Consider the following 11,759-nt stretch of genomic DNA (forward strand, 5'->3'; position numbering starts at 1 on the left):
AATTTTTTTTTTTTTTTTTTTTTTTTTTTTTTTTTGGAGACAGAGTCTCACTCTGTCACATAGGCTGGAGTGCAGGGTGAGCCACCACGTCCGGCAACAATGGAATATTCTTCATCCATAAAATGAATAAAGTAAAGACACATGCTGGCCAGGCGCGGTGGTTCAAGCCTGTAATCCCAGCAGTTTGGGAAGCCAAAGTGAGTGGATCATTTGAGGCCAGGGGTTCGAGACCAGCCTGACCAACATGGTGAAACTCCATCTCTATTAAAAAAATACAAAAAAATTAGCCGGGTGTAGACCGGGTGAGGTGATTGAAGCCTGTAATTCCAGCACTTTGGGAGGCCGAGAAGGGTGTATAACCTGAGGTTGGGAGTTTGAGACCAGCCCGACCAACATGGAGAAACCCCGTCTCTACTAAAAATACAAAATTAGCCAGGTGTGGTGGCACATGCCTATAATCCCAGCTACTCAGAAGGCTGAGGCAGGAGAATCGCTTGAACCCAGGAGGCAGAGGTTGCGATGAGCCGAGATCGTGCCATTGCACTCCGGCCTGGGCAACAAGAGCGAACCTCCGTCTCAAAAAAAAAAACCAAAAAACAAATTAGCCGGGTGTGGTGGCCCTTGCCTGTAATCCCAGCTACTGAGGGGACTGAGGCAGGAGAATTGCTTGAACCTGGGAAGCAGAGTTTGCAGTGAGCCCAGACTGCACCACTGTACTCCAGCTCAGGTGACAGAGCAAGACTCCATCTCAAAAAAAAAATAAAATAAAATAAATAAAATAAAGACCCATGCTATAACATGAAACATTTTCCTAAGTCTAACAAGCCACACACAAAAGACCACATATTGTAGGCTATTTATATGAAATGTCCATAACAGGCAAATCTATAAGACAGAAAGTAGATTAGTGATTACCTAGGGCTGGGAAAGATGGGGGAGTGACTGCTAAATGGTATGGGTTTTCCTTTTCAGGGGTGATGAAAACATTCGAAGATTGACTGTAGCAATGGATATACAAGCTAGTTAATATAATAAAAAACAGTGAATTGTACACTTAAAAGGGTAAATTGTATGCTATATGAATTATATCTCAATAAAGCTGTTTTAAAGAGTAAGTATGTGTCGAGTCTGTAAGGGTCAGAACCACTGGTCTAGACCCCATCTGCCACATTTCTGGTATTTTGGGACTTTATAAAGGAAATAACAGTCCTTGCAGGGATGTGCTGAGCTCGTGTAGACTTCCATTCCCTGGTACTCACCTCTGAAAGGCAGAGGGATCCACTCAGGCCAGGTGCGTGGATACTTGACGTCGACGGTTGCTGGACATTAGCCATTTGCGCCCATCCACAAGGCTCCAGCCATCTCTGTGGGACACCCATAATAATGTTTACTTTACTTGTTCACAACTCATTAACAAAAATAAATCATTTACCAACTTTAATCCCATGCTGATAAAGTCAGCCATGTGATTACAAGTGTGATAAGGAGTCTGACTCCATTTTGGATGGTTGTGACAGCTTTCAAGCCCCCACCCCTTTCTCCTTCTCCCTCTCATCTGGGCAAGCTAACAAGAAAGTCTGGGTGTTTCCTCCTTGGTGCCAGCAGGAAGTTCAAACTATGCAAGCCCCAACTCCAACCCCACTATCTAATCACAATGAAAGCCCATCCACAGCCGGGTGCACTGGCTTACACCTGTAACACCAGCACTTTGGGAGGTTGACGCAGGAGGATCACTTGAGCCTAGGAGTTCCAGGCCAGCTTGGACAATGTAGTGAAATGCCTTTAGCCAGGAGTGACAGTGCATACCTGAAGTCCCAGCTACTTGGGAGCCCAGGAGCTCAAGGCTGCAGTGAGCTGTGATAGTGCCACTGCACTCCAGCCTGGGTGAGACAGCAAGACCTTGTATCAAAAAAAAGAAAACAAAAATTAACAAAAATTATATAGTATCTTTGTGGTGAAAACTTGAAAAAGTTTACTCAAGACCTGAAGGGGCATTGGAGTAAGTGAGGAGCTAGACCAGGTACACAGACGAAAGGGCCGAGTACTGAAACCAGCACAACTCTCACTAGACCTGTAAAAGCAATGCTTTCCAAGCAAATCTCTGGAATAACTTTACTGACGCATGACAAAATTCACATTGAAGAAGACAGTTTCCTGAAATATCCATGACAACTCCTTAAAAAACAAAAAGGAGGAGGAAAAAGAGCTGGGAGTAGTTGTTTTGCCAAAGTCAAGGCTTCTCCTTAAAGTTCCAGTAAGCAAGCAACCCAGTGAAGGTACAGGAAGGACAGAGCCCCAAACAGACTTGGAGACATTTAATACTTTAAAAGGTGGTAAAGGTGGCCTCACACATTAGCAAGAGTAAGTATACCTCTTGCTGTCTTTTCAGATGGAAAAATATTTACAATTCCAAATTCACTCACGCTCACACACAGGCTTATGAGACCTACATAGTATGTGAGAAAAAATTTTTTTGAATGATTAGAAATAATAGAACTAGGCTGGGCGCAGTGGCTCACGCTTATAATCCCAGGACTTTGGGAGGCTGAGGCAGGTGGATCACCCGAGGTCAGGAGTTCAAGACCAGCCTGGCCAACATAGTGAAACCCCGTCTCTACTAAAAATACAAAAATTAGCCGGGCGTGGTGGCAGGCGCCCATAATCTCAGCTACTCGGGAGGCTGAGGGAGGAGAATTGCTGGAACCCGGGAGGCGGAGGTTGCAGTGAGCCAAGATTGCGCCATTGCACTCCAGCCCGGGCAACAACAGCGAGACTCAGTCTCAATAAATAAATAAGTAAAGAACTACAAGAATATCTTTGAGTTATCAGAGTAGAAAAAATTTTTGTTGTTGTTGTTGTTATTTTGTTTTTGTTTTTGTTTTTTTCAGATGGAGTCTCGCTCTGTCGCCCAGGCTGGAGTGCAGTGGCGTGATCTCGACTCACTGCAACCTCCGCCTCCTGGGGATTCTCTTGCCTCAGCCTCCCGAGTAGCCAGGACTACAGGTACTTGCCACCACGTGCAGCTAATTTTATATCTATATCTATCTATCTATCTATCTATATATATATATATATATTTTTTTTTTTTTTTTTTCTGAGACGGAGTCTCGCTCTGTAGCTGGGCTGGAGTGCAGTGGCGCGATCTCGGCTCACTGCAACCTCCGCTTCCTGGGTTCAAGCGACTCTCGTGCCTCATCCTCCTGAGTAGTTGGGATTACAGGCACGCGTCACCACACTCGGCTAACTGTTTATATTTTTAATAGAGATGGGGTTTCATCAAGTTGGCCAGGCTGATCCCGAACTCCTGACCTCAGGTGATCTGCCTGCCTCGACCTCCCAAAATGCTGGGATTACAGGCATGAACCATGGCGCCCAGAAAAGAATTTTTTTTTTTTTAAAGAGACAGAGTCGTGCTTTGATGCTCAGGCTTGAATGCAGTAGTATGATCATGGCTCACTGCAATCTTGAATGCCTGGGCTCAGGAGCCGTGACCAGAGTACACCATCACACCTGGCTAATTTTTTTTCTTTTTTTTTTTGACATGGAGTCTTGCTCTGGAGTCAGGCTGGAGTGCAGTGGTGCGATCTCGGCTCACTGCAAGCTCCGCCTCCCGGGTTCACGCCATTCTCCTGCCTCAGCCTCCCGAGTAGCTGGGACTACAGATGCCCACCACCACGCCTGGCTAATTTTTTGTATTTTTAGTAGAGACGGGGTTTCACCGTGTTGGTCAGGATGGTCTCGATCTCCTGACCTCGTGATCCGCCCGCCTCGGCCTCCCAAAGTGCTGGGATTACAGGCATGAGACGCTGCGCCCGGCCATTTTTTTTTTTTTTAATGTTTTGTAGAGATTGGGTCTCACTATGTTGCCCAGGCTGGTTTCAAACTCCTGAGCTCAAGTGATCCTCCAGCCTCAGACTCCCAAAGTGCTGGGATTAAGGCGTGAGCCACTGCATCAAGCCAAAAAAAATTTCTTTTTTCTTCCTTTTTTTTTTTTGGAGACAGTGCCTCACTCTGTCACCCAGGCTGGAGTGTAGCGGCATGATCTCAGCTCACTGCAACCTCTGCTTTCCTGGGTTTAAGTGATTCTCCTGCCTCAGCTGCCCAAGTAGCTTGGATGACATGTGCCCGCCACCACACCCAGCTAATTTTTATATTTTTAGTAGAGACTGGGTTTCACCATCTCGGCCAGGCTGGTGTTGAACTCCTGACCTCAAGTGATCCGCCCGCCTCAGCTTCCCAAGGTGCTGGGATTATAGGCGTGAGCCACTGCGCCAAGCCAAAGAATTTCTTAACTCACAAAAGGCACAAAACATAAAGAAAATATTTGAAACATCTTGCTATATCAAAATGAGTAATACACCATGAACATAAGATTAAAAGAACATTCAAAGTACCATCTCTAGAGTGAATTGTCAATTACAGAGGGGAAAAAGTAGAGAATCCCGGCAGAGAGCACTTTAATCACATGACAAAACTCTGATCACCACCACCCTCTCATGCTTCCTGACACGACACACCAAAAAGAACGTGATGTCACTTAGACAACGCCCAGCCCAAGATGAGAGTCTGAATTTAATATTGGGAATATCAAATGAACATCAAGTGACAAATCTACACAACCACCAGCTGTGTCTTTTTAAAATGTATCAATTTCATGAAAAAAAAAAAAAGGAGAGTGCCATTCAAGGTTGAGGGAGATGAAAATAATATGACAAGTCAATGTAACACAGGATCCTGGATTGGATCCTGGATCAAAACAAATACCCAAAAACCATACAAACGATATCAGCTACATACAAACTATATCAGACAAGAATTCTGTATCAATAATAAAGTATCTGGGGCCAGGCGCAGTGGTTCACGCCTGTAATCCCAGCACTGTGGGAGGCCAAGGTAGGCAGATCACTCGAGGTCAGGAGTTCAAGACCAGCCTGGCCAACATGGTGGAACCCCCGTCTCTACTAAAAATACAAATATTAGCTGGGCATAGTGGCACACGCCTGTAATTCCAGCTACTTAGGAGGCTGAGGCAGGAAAATCACTTGAGCCTGGGAGGTAGAGGTTGCAGTGAGCCGAGATCACTCTACTGCACTCTACCCTGGGTGACGGAGTAAGATTCCATCTTTTAAAAAAAAAAAAGTATACTTGGGTGTGATAATAACACTAGTTTTGTTCAAGAATGTTCTTTTTGGCTGGGTGTGGTGGCTCACACCTGTAATCCCACCACTTTGGGAGGCCAAGGCAGGAGGACTGCTTAAGACCAGGAGTTCAAGAACAGTCTGGGCAACATAGTGAGACCTCATCTCTATAAAAAATACAAAATTAAAAAATAAGAACGTTACTTTTCTTACAAGATCCTGGCTGAAGTATTTCAGTGAGGTATGATATCTACAACATACTTTCAGTAACTCAGCCAAAAAAACTAAGTGTATGTAAATATGTCTGTACCATACCTGCCTCTGCAACACCTGTGTGTACAAGTGTGTGTGTAAAATATAAAAAGAAAACCCTACGTCAAGAGGCGTTTGAACCAAAGCAAACCTCCATCTTAAATGGGGATTGGGTAAAATAAGGCTGAGACGTACTGGGCTGCATTTCCAGACAGTTAAGGCATTCTAGGTCACAAGATAAGACAGGAGATTGGCAGAAGATACAGGTCATAAAGACCTTGTTGATAAAACAAGCTTGCAGTAAAGAAGGTGGCTAAAACCCACCAAAACCAAGATGGCAACAAGAGTGACCTCTGGTCCTGCTCCCACTAGCACCATGACAGTTTACAAATGTCATGGTAACATCAGGAAGTTACTCTATATGGCCTAAAAATGGTAGGCATGAATAATCCACCCCTTGTTTAACATAGAATCAAGAAATAACCATAAAAATGGGCAACCAGCAGTTCTTGGGGCTGCTTTATCTATGGAGTAGCCATTCTTTTATTCCTTTACTTTCTTAATAAACTTGCTTTCACTTTACTGTATGGACTCGCCCTGAATTTTCTTTCCCAAGATATAAGAACCCTCTGTTGGAGTATAGCTCGGGACCCCCTTTCTGGTAACACCTATGCATGTGTTTGAGGCAGGGGGAAAAGAAAGATAAAGCTAATGTGGCAAAAAGTGTTAATAATTTTAGAATCTGGATGGTTTTACGAGTGTTAAACTATTCCTGCAACTTTTATGCAAATGTGGAACTTTTCACAATGAAGAGAGAGGTAAACAAGCAGTAGAATGGAGGAAAGTCACTTGCTGTGGGAAAAAAGAAAAAACAGACAAAAGCTGGGTATTCAAAACGTACTTTAACAAGCCCAAGTTCCTATAGCCAAATTTTTTTACTTGGCAAAAAATAAGGGACCTTTTCAGGCTGATGGTAATTTTAATAAAGGTTTAGGTTGCATTTGTCAAAACTCATCAAAGGTACAGGGGATATCTGTGCATTTCACTGAAAGTCAATTTTGGCTCAAAAAATTTAAAAAAGCACTATTGAACTCTAATTCATGGTAAGCATAGTGAGGTGTTTGAGGGAGAAGAGTTGTGTTATCTGCAACTTACTTTGAAATGTTTCTAAAAATAGGTGGATTAATGGATGGCTGAAAGGATGGACAGAAGGAAAGATAAGGGGTACAGTAAGTTCAGCAGATGTTAACCGGGTCGTTCACTGCACAAGTCTTTGAGCTTCTCTATCTAAACCAACATTTTATGTCATAAAATACTGAGACTGGAAGAGTGCACAAAGGAAACATGCCACTAAACCAGGGAAAAAGACAGCGAAATGGTCACTAAATAGGTGCAAAAATGCGGCCCTGAGAATTGCAGAAAAACATGATTTTGCAAATATCAAATGGAAAAACACACAGGTGATCTAACACCTCGGAGACTCAAGGGGAAGCGGCTCAGCCCACTGGCTCACGGCCGCCAATTCAGCCGGAGGCCCACTCTAGCCTATCTGCCCCTCCCACCTGCCAGAAAAGCGGTAGACTCGGGGGTTACCCCAGGAGACGGACCAGGACACCCAGCAGGCGCGGCAAAACGGTCTCTATGGGAGGGCGGGCTAGAGACGCGAGCGCGGAACTCACGGGTGACGCTAAGGAAAGAGCGGGGGCGTCCAGACCAGCCCCGGAGCAACCTCGCCCTCAGAGGAGTGACCCCAATCGCCACGGAGCGTCCCCACCCGCCAGGACAACTACGCCCCTGGCCAGACCCTCGCCCTAGCGGGCCCGACATGCCCACTACCCGCGTGAAACCCACCCACGGACGCACCCCTCGCCTCCCCACAAGGACCCGGCGGGCCTCCACCCGCCAAGCCGTCCCTCCGCGGAAAACGGAGGCGGCGCAGGGCTCAGGGATGCGTCGGCACTTACGGTTGGCGGCCGGCGGCAGCCATGTTCCGGGCGATTGCGCTTGCGCGGCTGCCGGGACCAGGATGTGCGCGTGAGCGGAGTCCCCGAGCTTCCCCCGCCCAACGCTGGGGCGGCCGCGGGTACCGACCGGGGTTATTCATCACCCAGGCGTGGACTTGCCTCGGGGCGGACGCGCAGGCGTTTACTTTCTCCTATGGCCTCCTCTGATTTTAACCCGATGCTATCATTATTTTGTTATAGAGTCTTCCTTTTATTTACTGCATAATTTCCTAAAATATTTCTTTATCTATAATCTTGTTTTTTTGAGATAATAATGTTAAAATTCAGAATAAGTACACTCATTATTCATTGGCAATATAATTATTTACTGGGTGCGTGGCTCACGCCTGTAATCCCAGCATTTTGGGAGGCCTAATTTGTTAAAATGACTAGATCTAAGAAATGTAAACAAAACCAGTAACTTTCCTCTGTAGTAACAATAGCTGGTTGAAAATGAAAACTACACATTGTTTTCATTCTTTCAGTGGTTCTCTTAAACTTTAGCATGGGAAAATTGGAAGCCTAAATACTTACTGACAGGGAAGAGAGAAACTGTGGTATGTGCAACGGAGCAATAGGGGGTGGTTAAAACGAACCGACTGGGCTTACCTAAGGTCAGGAGTTCGAGACCAGCCTGGCCAACATGGTGACACCCCGTCTCCACTAAAAATACAAAAATTAGCCAGGCGTGGTGACAGGCGCCTGTAATCCCAGCTCCTTGGGAGGCTGAGGCAAGAGAATCACCTGAACCCGGGAGGCAGAGGTTGCAGTGAGCTGAGATCGTACCATCACACTCTAGCCTGGGGGACAAGAGCGAGACTTCGTCTCGGAAAAAAAAAAAAAAGGACTAACTTATATACAAGATGGACAGTTCTCCAAAAACAGAGTTCAAAAAGTAAACTGTGCACTTATCCACATGATACAACTTACCTGGAAATAAAAGACACAAAATCTATGTTATACAGAGATTGATACATAAGTAGTAAAGTAACAATAACATGGACCAGATAGATTGTCCAACCTCAAGAAAGTGGCAACTGAGGGGAAAGACTTGGGGAAGAGACAAAGGAGACCTCAGTTATACCTGTGATGCTTGATATGAAAAAACAAATCAAAACCTGAAAATCTGACTACATGTTAACACAGGTAAAATCTCGATGATACATGGGTATCATCTTTATTATTTATAGATTATTCTATTACTCTCCAAACCTCTCCACAGGTTGAAATACTTCACAATTTTGAAACGAAAATTGGAAAAAAAATTCTAATCCATAATAGTGATTAAATTGTCACTCACAATAGTGATGCTAGGAGCAACTTGGAAATCAATTAGCAAAAGCAATAAAGGATCTTCGTGAAGAAAATACAAAAACCTCATTAACAGACCTAAAGTTAAGTTCAGAACACACTGACATTATTCCTGAATGGAAAGTATTTTTTTTTAATTTCTCCATGAAGGCCTATATATTTTTTAAAGTATTAAAATATCAGACCAGGCACAGTGGCTCATGCCTGTAATCCCAACTCTTGGGGAGGCTGGGCTGGGGGGATCACCTGAGGTCAGGAGTTCAAGATGAGCCTGGCCAACATGGTGAAACCCCATCTCTAAAAATATAAAAATTGGCTGGGCACGGTGGCTCACGCCTGCAATCCTAGCACACGGTCTCAAAAAAAAAAGATCTTCACAAAACTACTAAACGAAATTATAGCAATTCCAATTCAAAGACTCCTCCAGCCCCCAGCTCACAGAATAAAACAACTTAAAGATCATATGGAGAAAAGTCCAACAGTATCTGGTTAAAAGAATAGTCGGAGGCCAGACGCGGTGGCTCACAACTGTAATCCCAGCACTTTGGGAGGCCAAGGCAGGTGGATCACTTGAGGTCAGGAATTCAAGACCAGCCTGGTGAACATTGTGAAACCCGTCTCTACTAAAGATACAAAAATTAGCCGGGGGTGGTGGCGGGTGCCTCTAATCCTAGCTACTCAGGAGGCTGAGGCAGGAGAATTGCCTGAATCCAGGAGGTGGAGGTTGCAGTGAGCTGAGATCGTGCCACTGCACTCCAGCCTGGGCGACAGAACTATACTCTTGTCTCAAAAAAAAAAAAAAAAAGTCAGGCACCCTTTATTAGATACTAAAATGTACCATATTAAGCAGATGGGCTCAAATAGGCACTAAAACAGACACAAATATCAGAAGAATAGAAGAGTATGCAAGAAGAGATGAGTAAAAGTAATAATCTAGTAATATAGTTAACAATAAAGCATAACATCATTAATAATATCAAGGGTGTTTTTTCCATTCAGTGGCAAAGAGAAATCCTTAGTGCTAAGTACAGTGCTGGCACAAGTGTATATTCTTTATTGTATTTTTTGAGACTGAGTCTCACTGTCCCCCAGGCTGGAGTGCAGTGACGATCTCAGCTCACTGCAACCTCCACCTTTCCCAGGTTCAAGTGATTCTCCTGCCTCAGCCTCCAGAGTAGCTGGGATTACAGGCGCACACCGCCACACCCAGCTAATTTTTGTATTTTTAGTAGAGACAGGGTTTCACCTTGTTGGCCAGGCTGGTCTCAAACTCCTGACCTCAGGTGATCCACCCACCTCAGCCTCCCAAAGTGCTGGGATGACAGGCGTGAGCCACTGCACCCGGCCACAAGTGTATATTCTTGTAGGTCACATGTAGGCAATCTTTTTCTGTGAAAAGCCCAATAATAAACATTTTCAGCTTTGCAGACCATAAGGTCTCTGCCATGACTACCCAACTCTTCCAGGTAGCAGCATAGATAATACTAAACAAACAAGTGTGACTGCATTCCAATAAAACTTTACAGAAACAGAAGGCCCACTGAGGCCATTGTTTGCTAGTCCCTGTTCAGAAATTATCTGTTTGTTCTTGGGGTAGGAGATTTTCTACATCAAGATAAGCATCCCATAAGTCATTTACAAAATGGCACTTTTTTTTTCTCTTAGAAATGGGGTCTTGCTTTGCTGTCCAGGATGTAGTCCAGTGGCATGATCATAGCTCACTGCAGCCTTGACCTCCTGGGCTCAAGCAATCCTCCCATCTCGACCTCCCCAGTTGCTGGGACTACAAGTGTACACCATCATGCCTGGCTAATTTTTTTAGTACAGATGGGGTCTCACTATTTTACCTAGGCTGCTCTCAAACTCCAGGGCTCAAGTAATCCTCAGCCTCCCAAAGTGCTGGGGTTACAGGCGTGACCCACCCTGCCTGGCCAACATATGTGTTTTTTTTTTTTTTTTGAGACAGTCTTGCTCTATCGCCCAGGCTAGGGTGCAGTGGTGTAATCTCAGCTCACTGCAGCCTCCAACCTCTGCAACGCCGGTTCAGGCGATTCTCCTGTCTCAGCCCCCCAAGTAGCAGGGATTACAGGCACGTGCCACCACGCGCGGCTAATTTTTGTATTTTTAGTAGAGACAGGGTTTCACCACGTTGGCCAGGCTGGTCTACAACCCCTGAGCTCAGCAATCAGCCCACTTGGGCCACCCAAAGTGCTGGGGTTACAGGCGTCAGCCACAGCTGTAGCTTCTTTAATGGGGTACTCAAGGCCTTTTGCTGCTGGCTCAACATCCCTTTCAGGCCTTCACTGACCTATGCCACACGGCACTTGCGCCCAGGGATAAAGAGCCGGATCAGCTTCTGCTCACCCCAGTCCTCTTGCCAGAAAGGCCCTCTGGCCTTTGTCCAGTTGCTGGACGCTGCCTCTTCTTTCTGGTTGGTCTCCTCCTCCAGGAGGCATTCGCGAACGCTCCAGTGGAGCCACACGGTCCATGCCTCTTCCACTTATTTCCCCAGGGCTCACATTCCACAACTACTAAAATCAACACCGACAGACTCATAAGCAGCCCCTTCCTCGTCTTTTTTTTCCTCCTGAGCTCGGGAACGTCTGCCGGGGGTGAGGAGGACTCGCAGACCACCCCCCCCAGGCGGAGGTGGGGGGCTGTCACCTGGCCAGGTGTCCGGAGAACGGCTCGGGCGGCTGACACCGCAGTCCGCGAGAGGCGAGGAGGATCCTTGGACTGTGGGCAGGATCGCAGGCAGCGGAGGCCCTGCCCGGAAGGCGGGATCTGGGGACGATCCCCATTCCTGCCAGCCGCAGACGCGGAGCCCACAGGAGTCCCCGCAGCCCTAGCCCGTGCACCCACGGCGGAGCCGACGCCGCGACTCCGGGCCTGTTGGCCGGAATCCGCAGCCGTGTCCCGGGCCGCCCCGGTCGCGGCCACCCCTGAGAGCCCCCGGCCCCGCTCTATCCCGCAGTGGCTTGGGGAGTGCGGGTCATCACGCCCACCCGCCAAGGCGGACGCCGGACCCTCCGCTGCGCATGAGTGCCCACTGCGG

General features: G+C 46.5%; 1 protein-coding gene across 6 annotated transcripts in view; it reads right to left on the reverse strand.

Moving 5' to 3' along the window:
- The window catches only part of ZNF329 (zinc finger protein 329), a 30,529-nt gene extending 19,001 nt beyond the window's left edge, over positions 1-11,528 (reverse strand). The window contains exons 1-3 of one of the 6 annotated variants that reach the window (XM_058425455.1): positions 11,369-11,528; positions 1,807-1,899; positions 1,260-1,364 (exon numbers count right to left, since the gene is read on the reverse strand). The gene's annotated coding sequence lies outside the window, so the exon portion shown is untranslated. Of the gene's footprint in view, positions 1-1,259; positions 1,365-1,806; positions 1,900-7,354; positions 7,382-11,068 lie in introns of those variants that run through there. The other 5 variants (XM_058425454.1, XM_032171389.2, XM_058425457.1 and 2 more) reach the window with 5 other exon arrangements.
- Positions 11,529-11,759: the final 231 nt, after the last annotated feature.

Source organism: Hylobates moloch, unplaced genomic scaffold (genome assembly GCF_009828535.3).
Source record: "Hylobates moloch isolate HMO894 unplaced genomic scaffold, HMol_V3 SCAFFOLD_12, whole genome shotgun sequence".
In the NCBI taxonomy this organism is placed as follows: Eukaryota; Metazoa; Chordata; class Mammalia; order Primates; family Hylobatidae; genus Hylobates; species Hylobates moloch.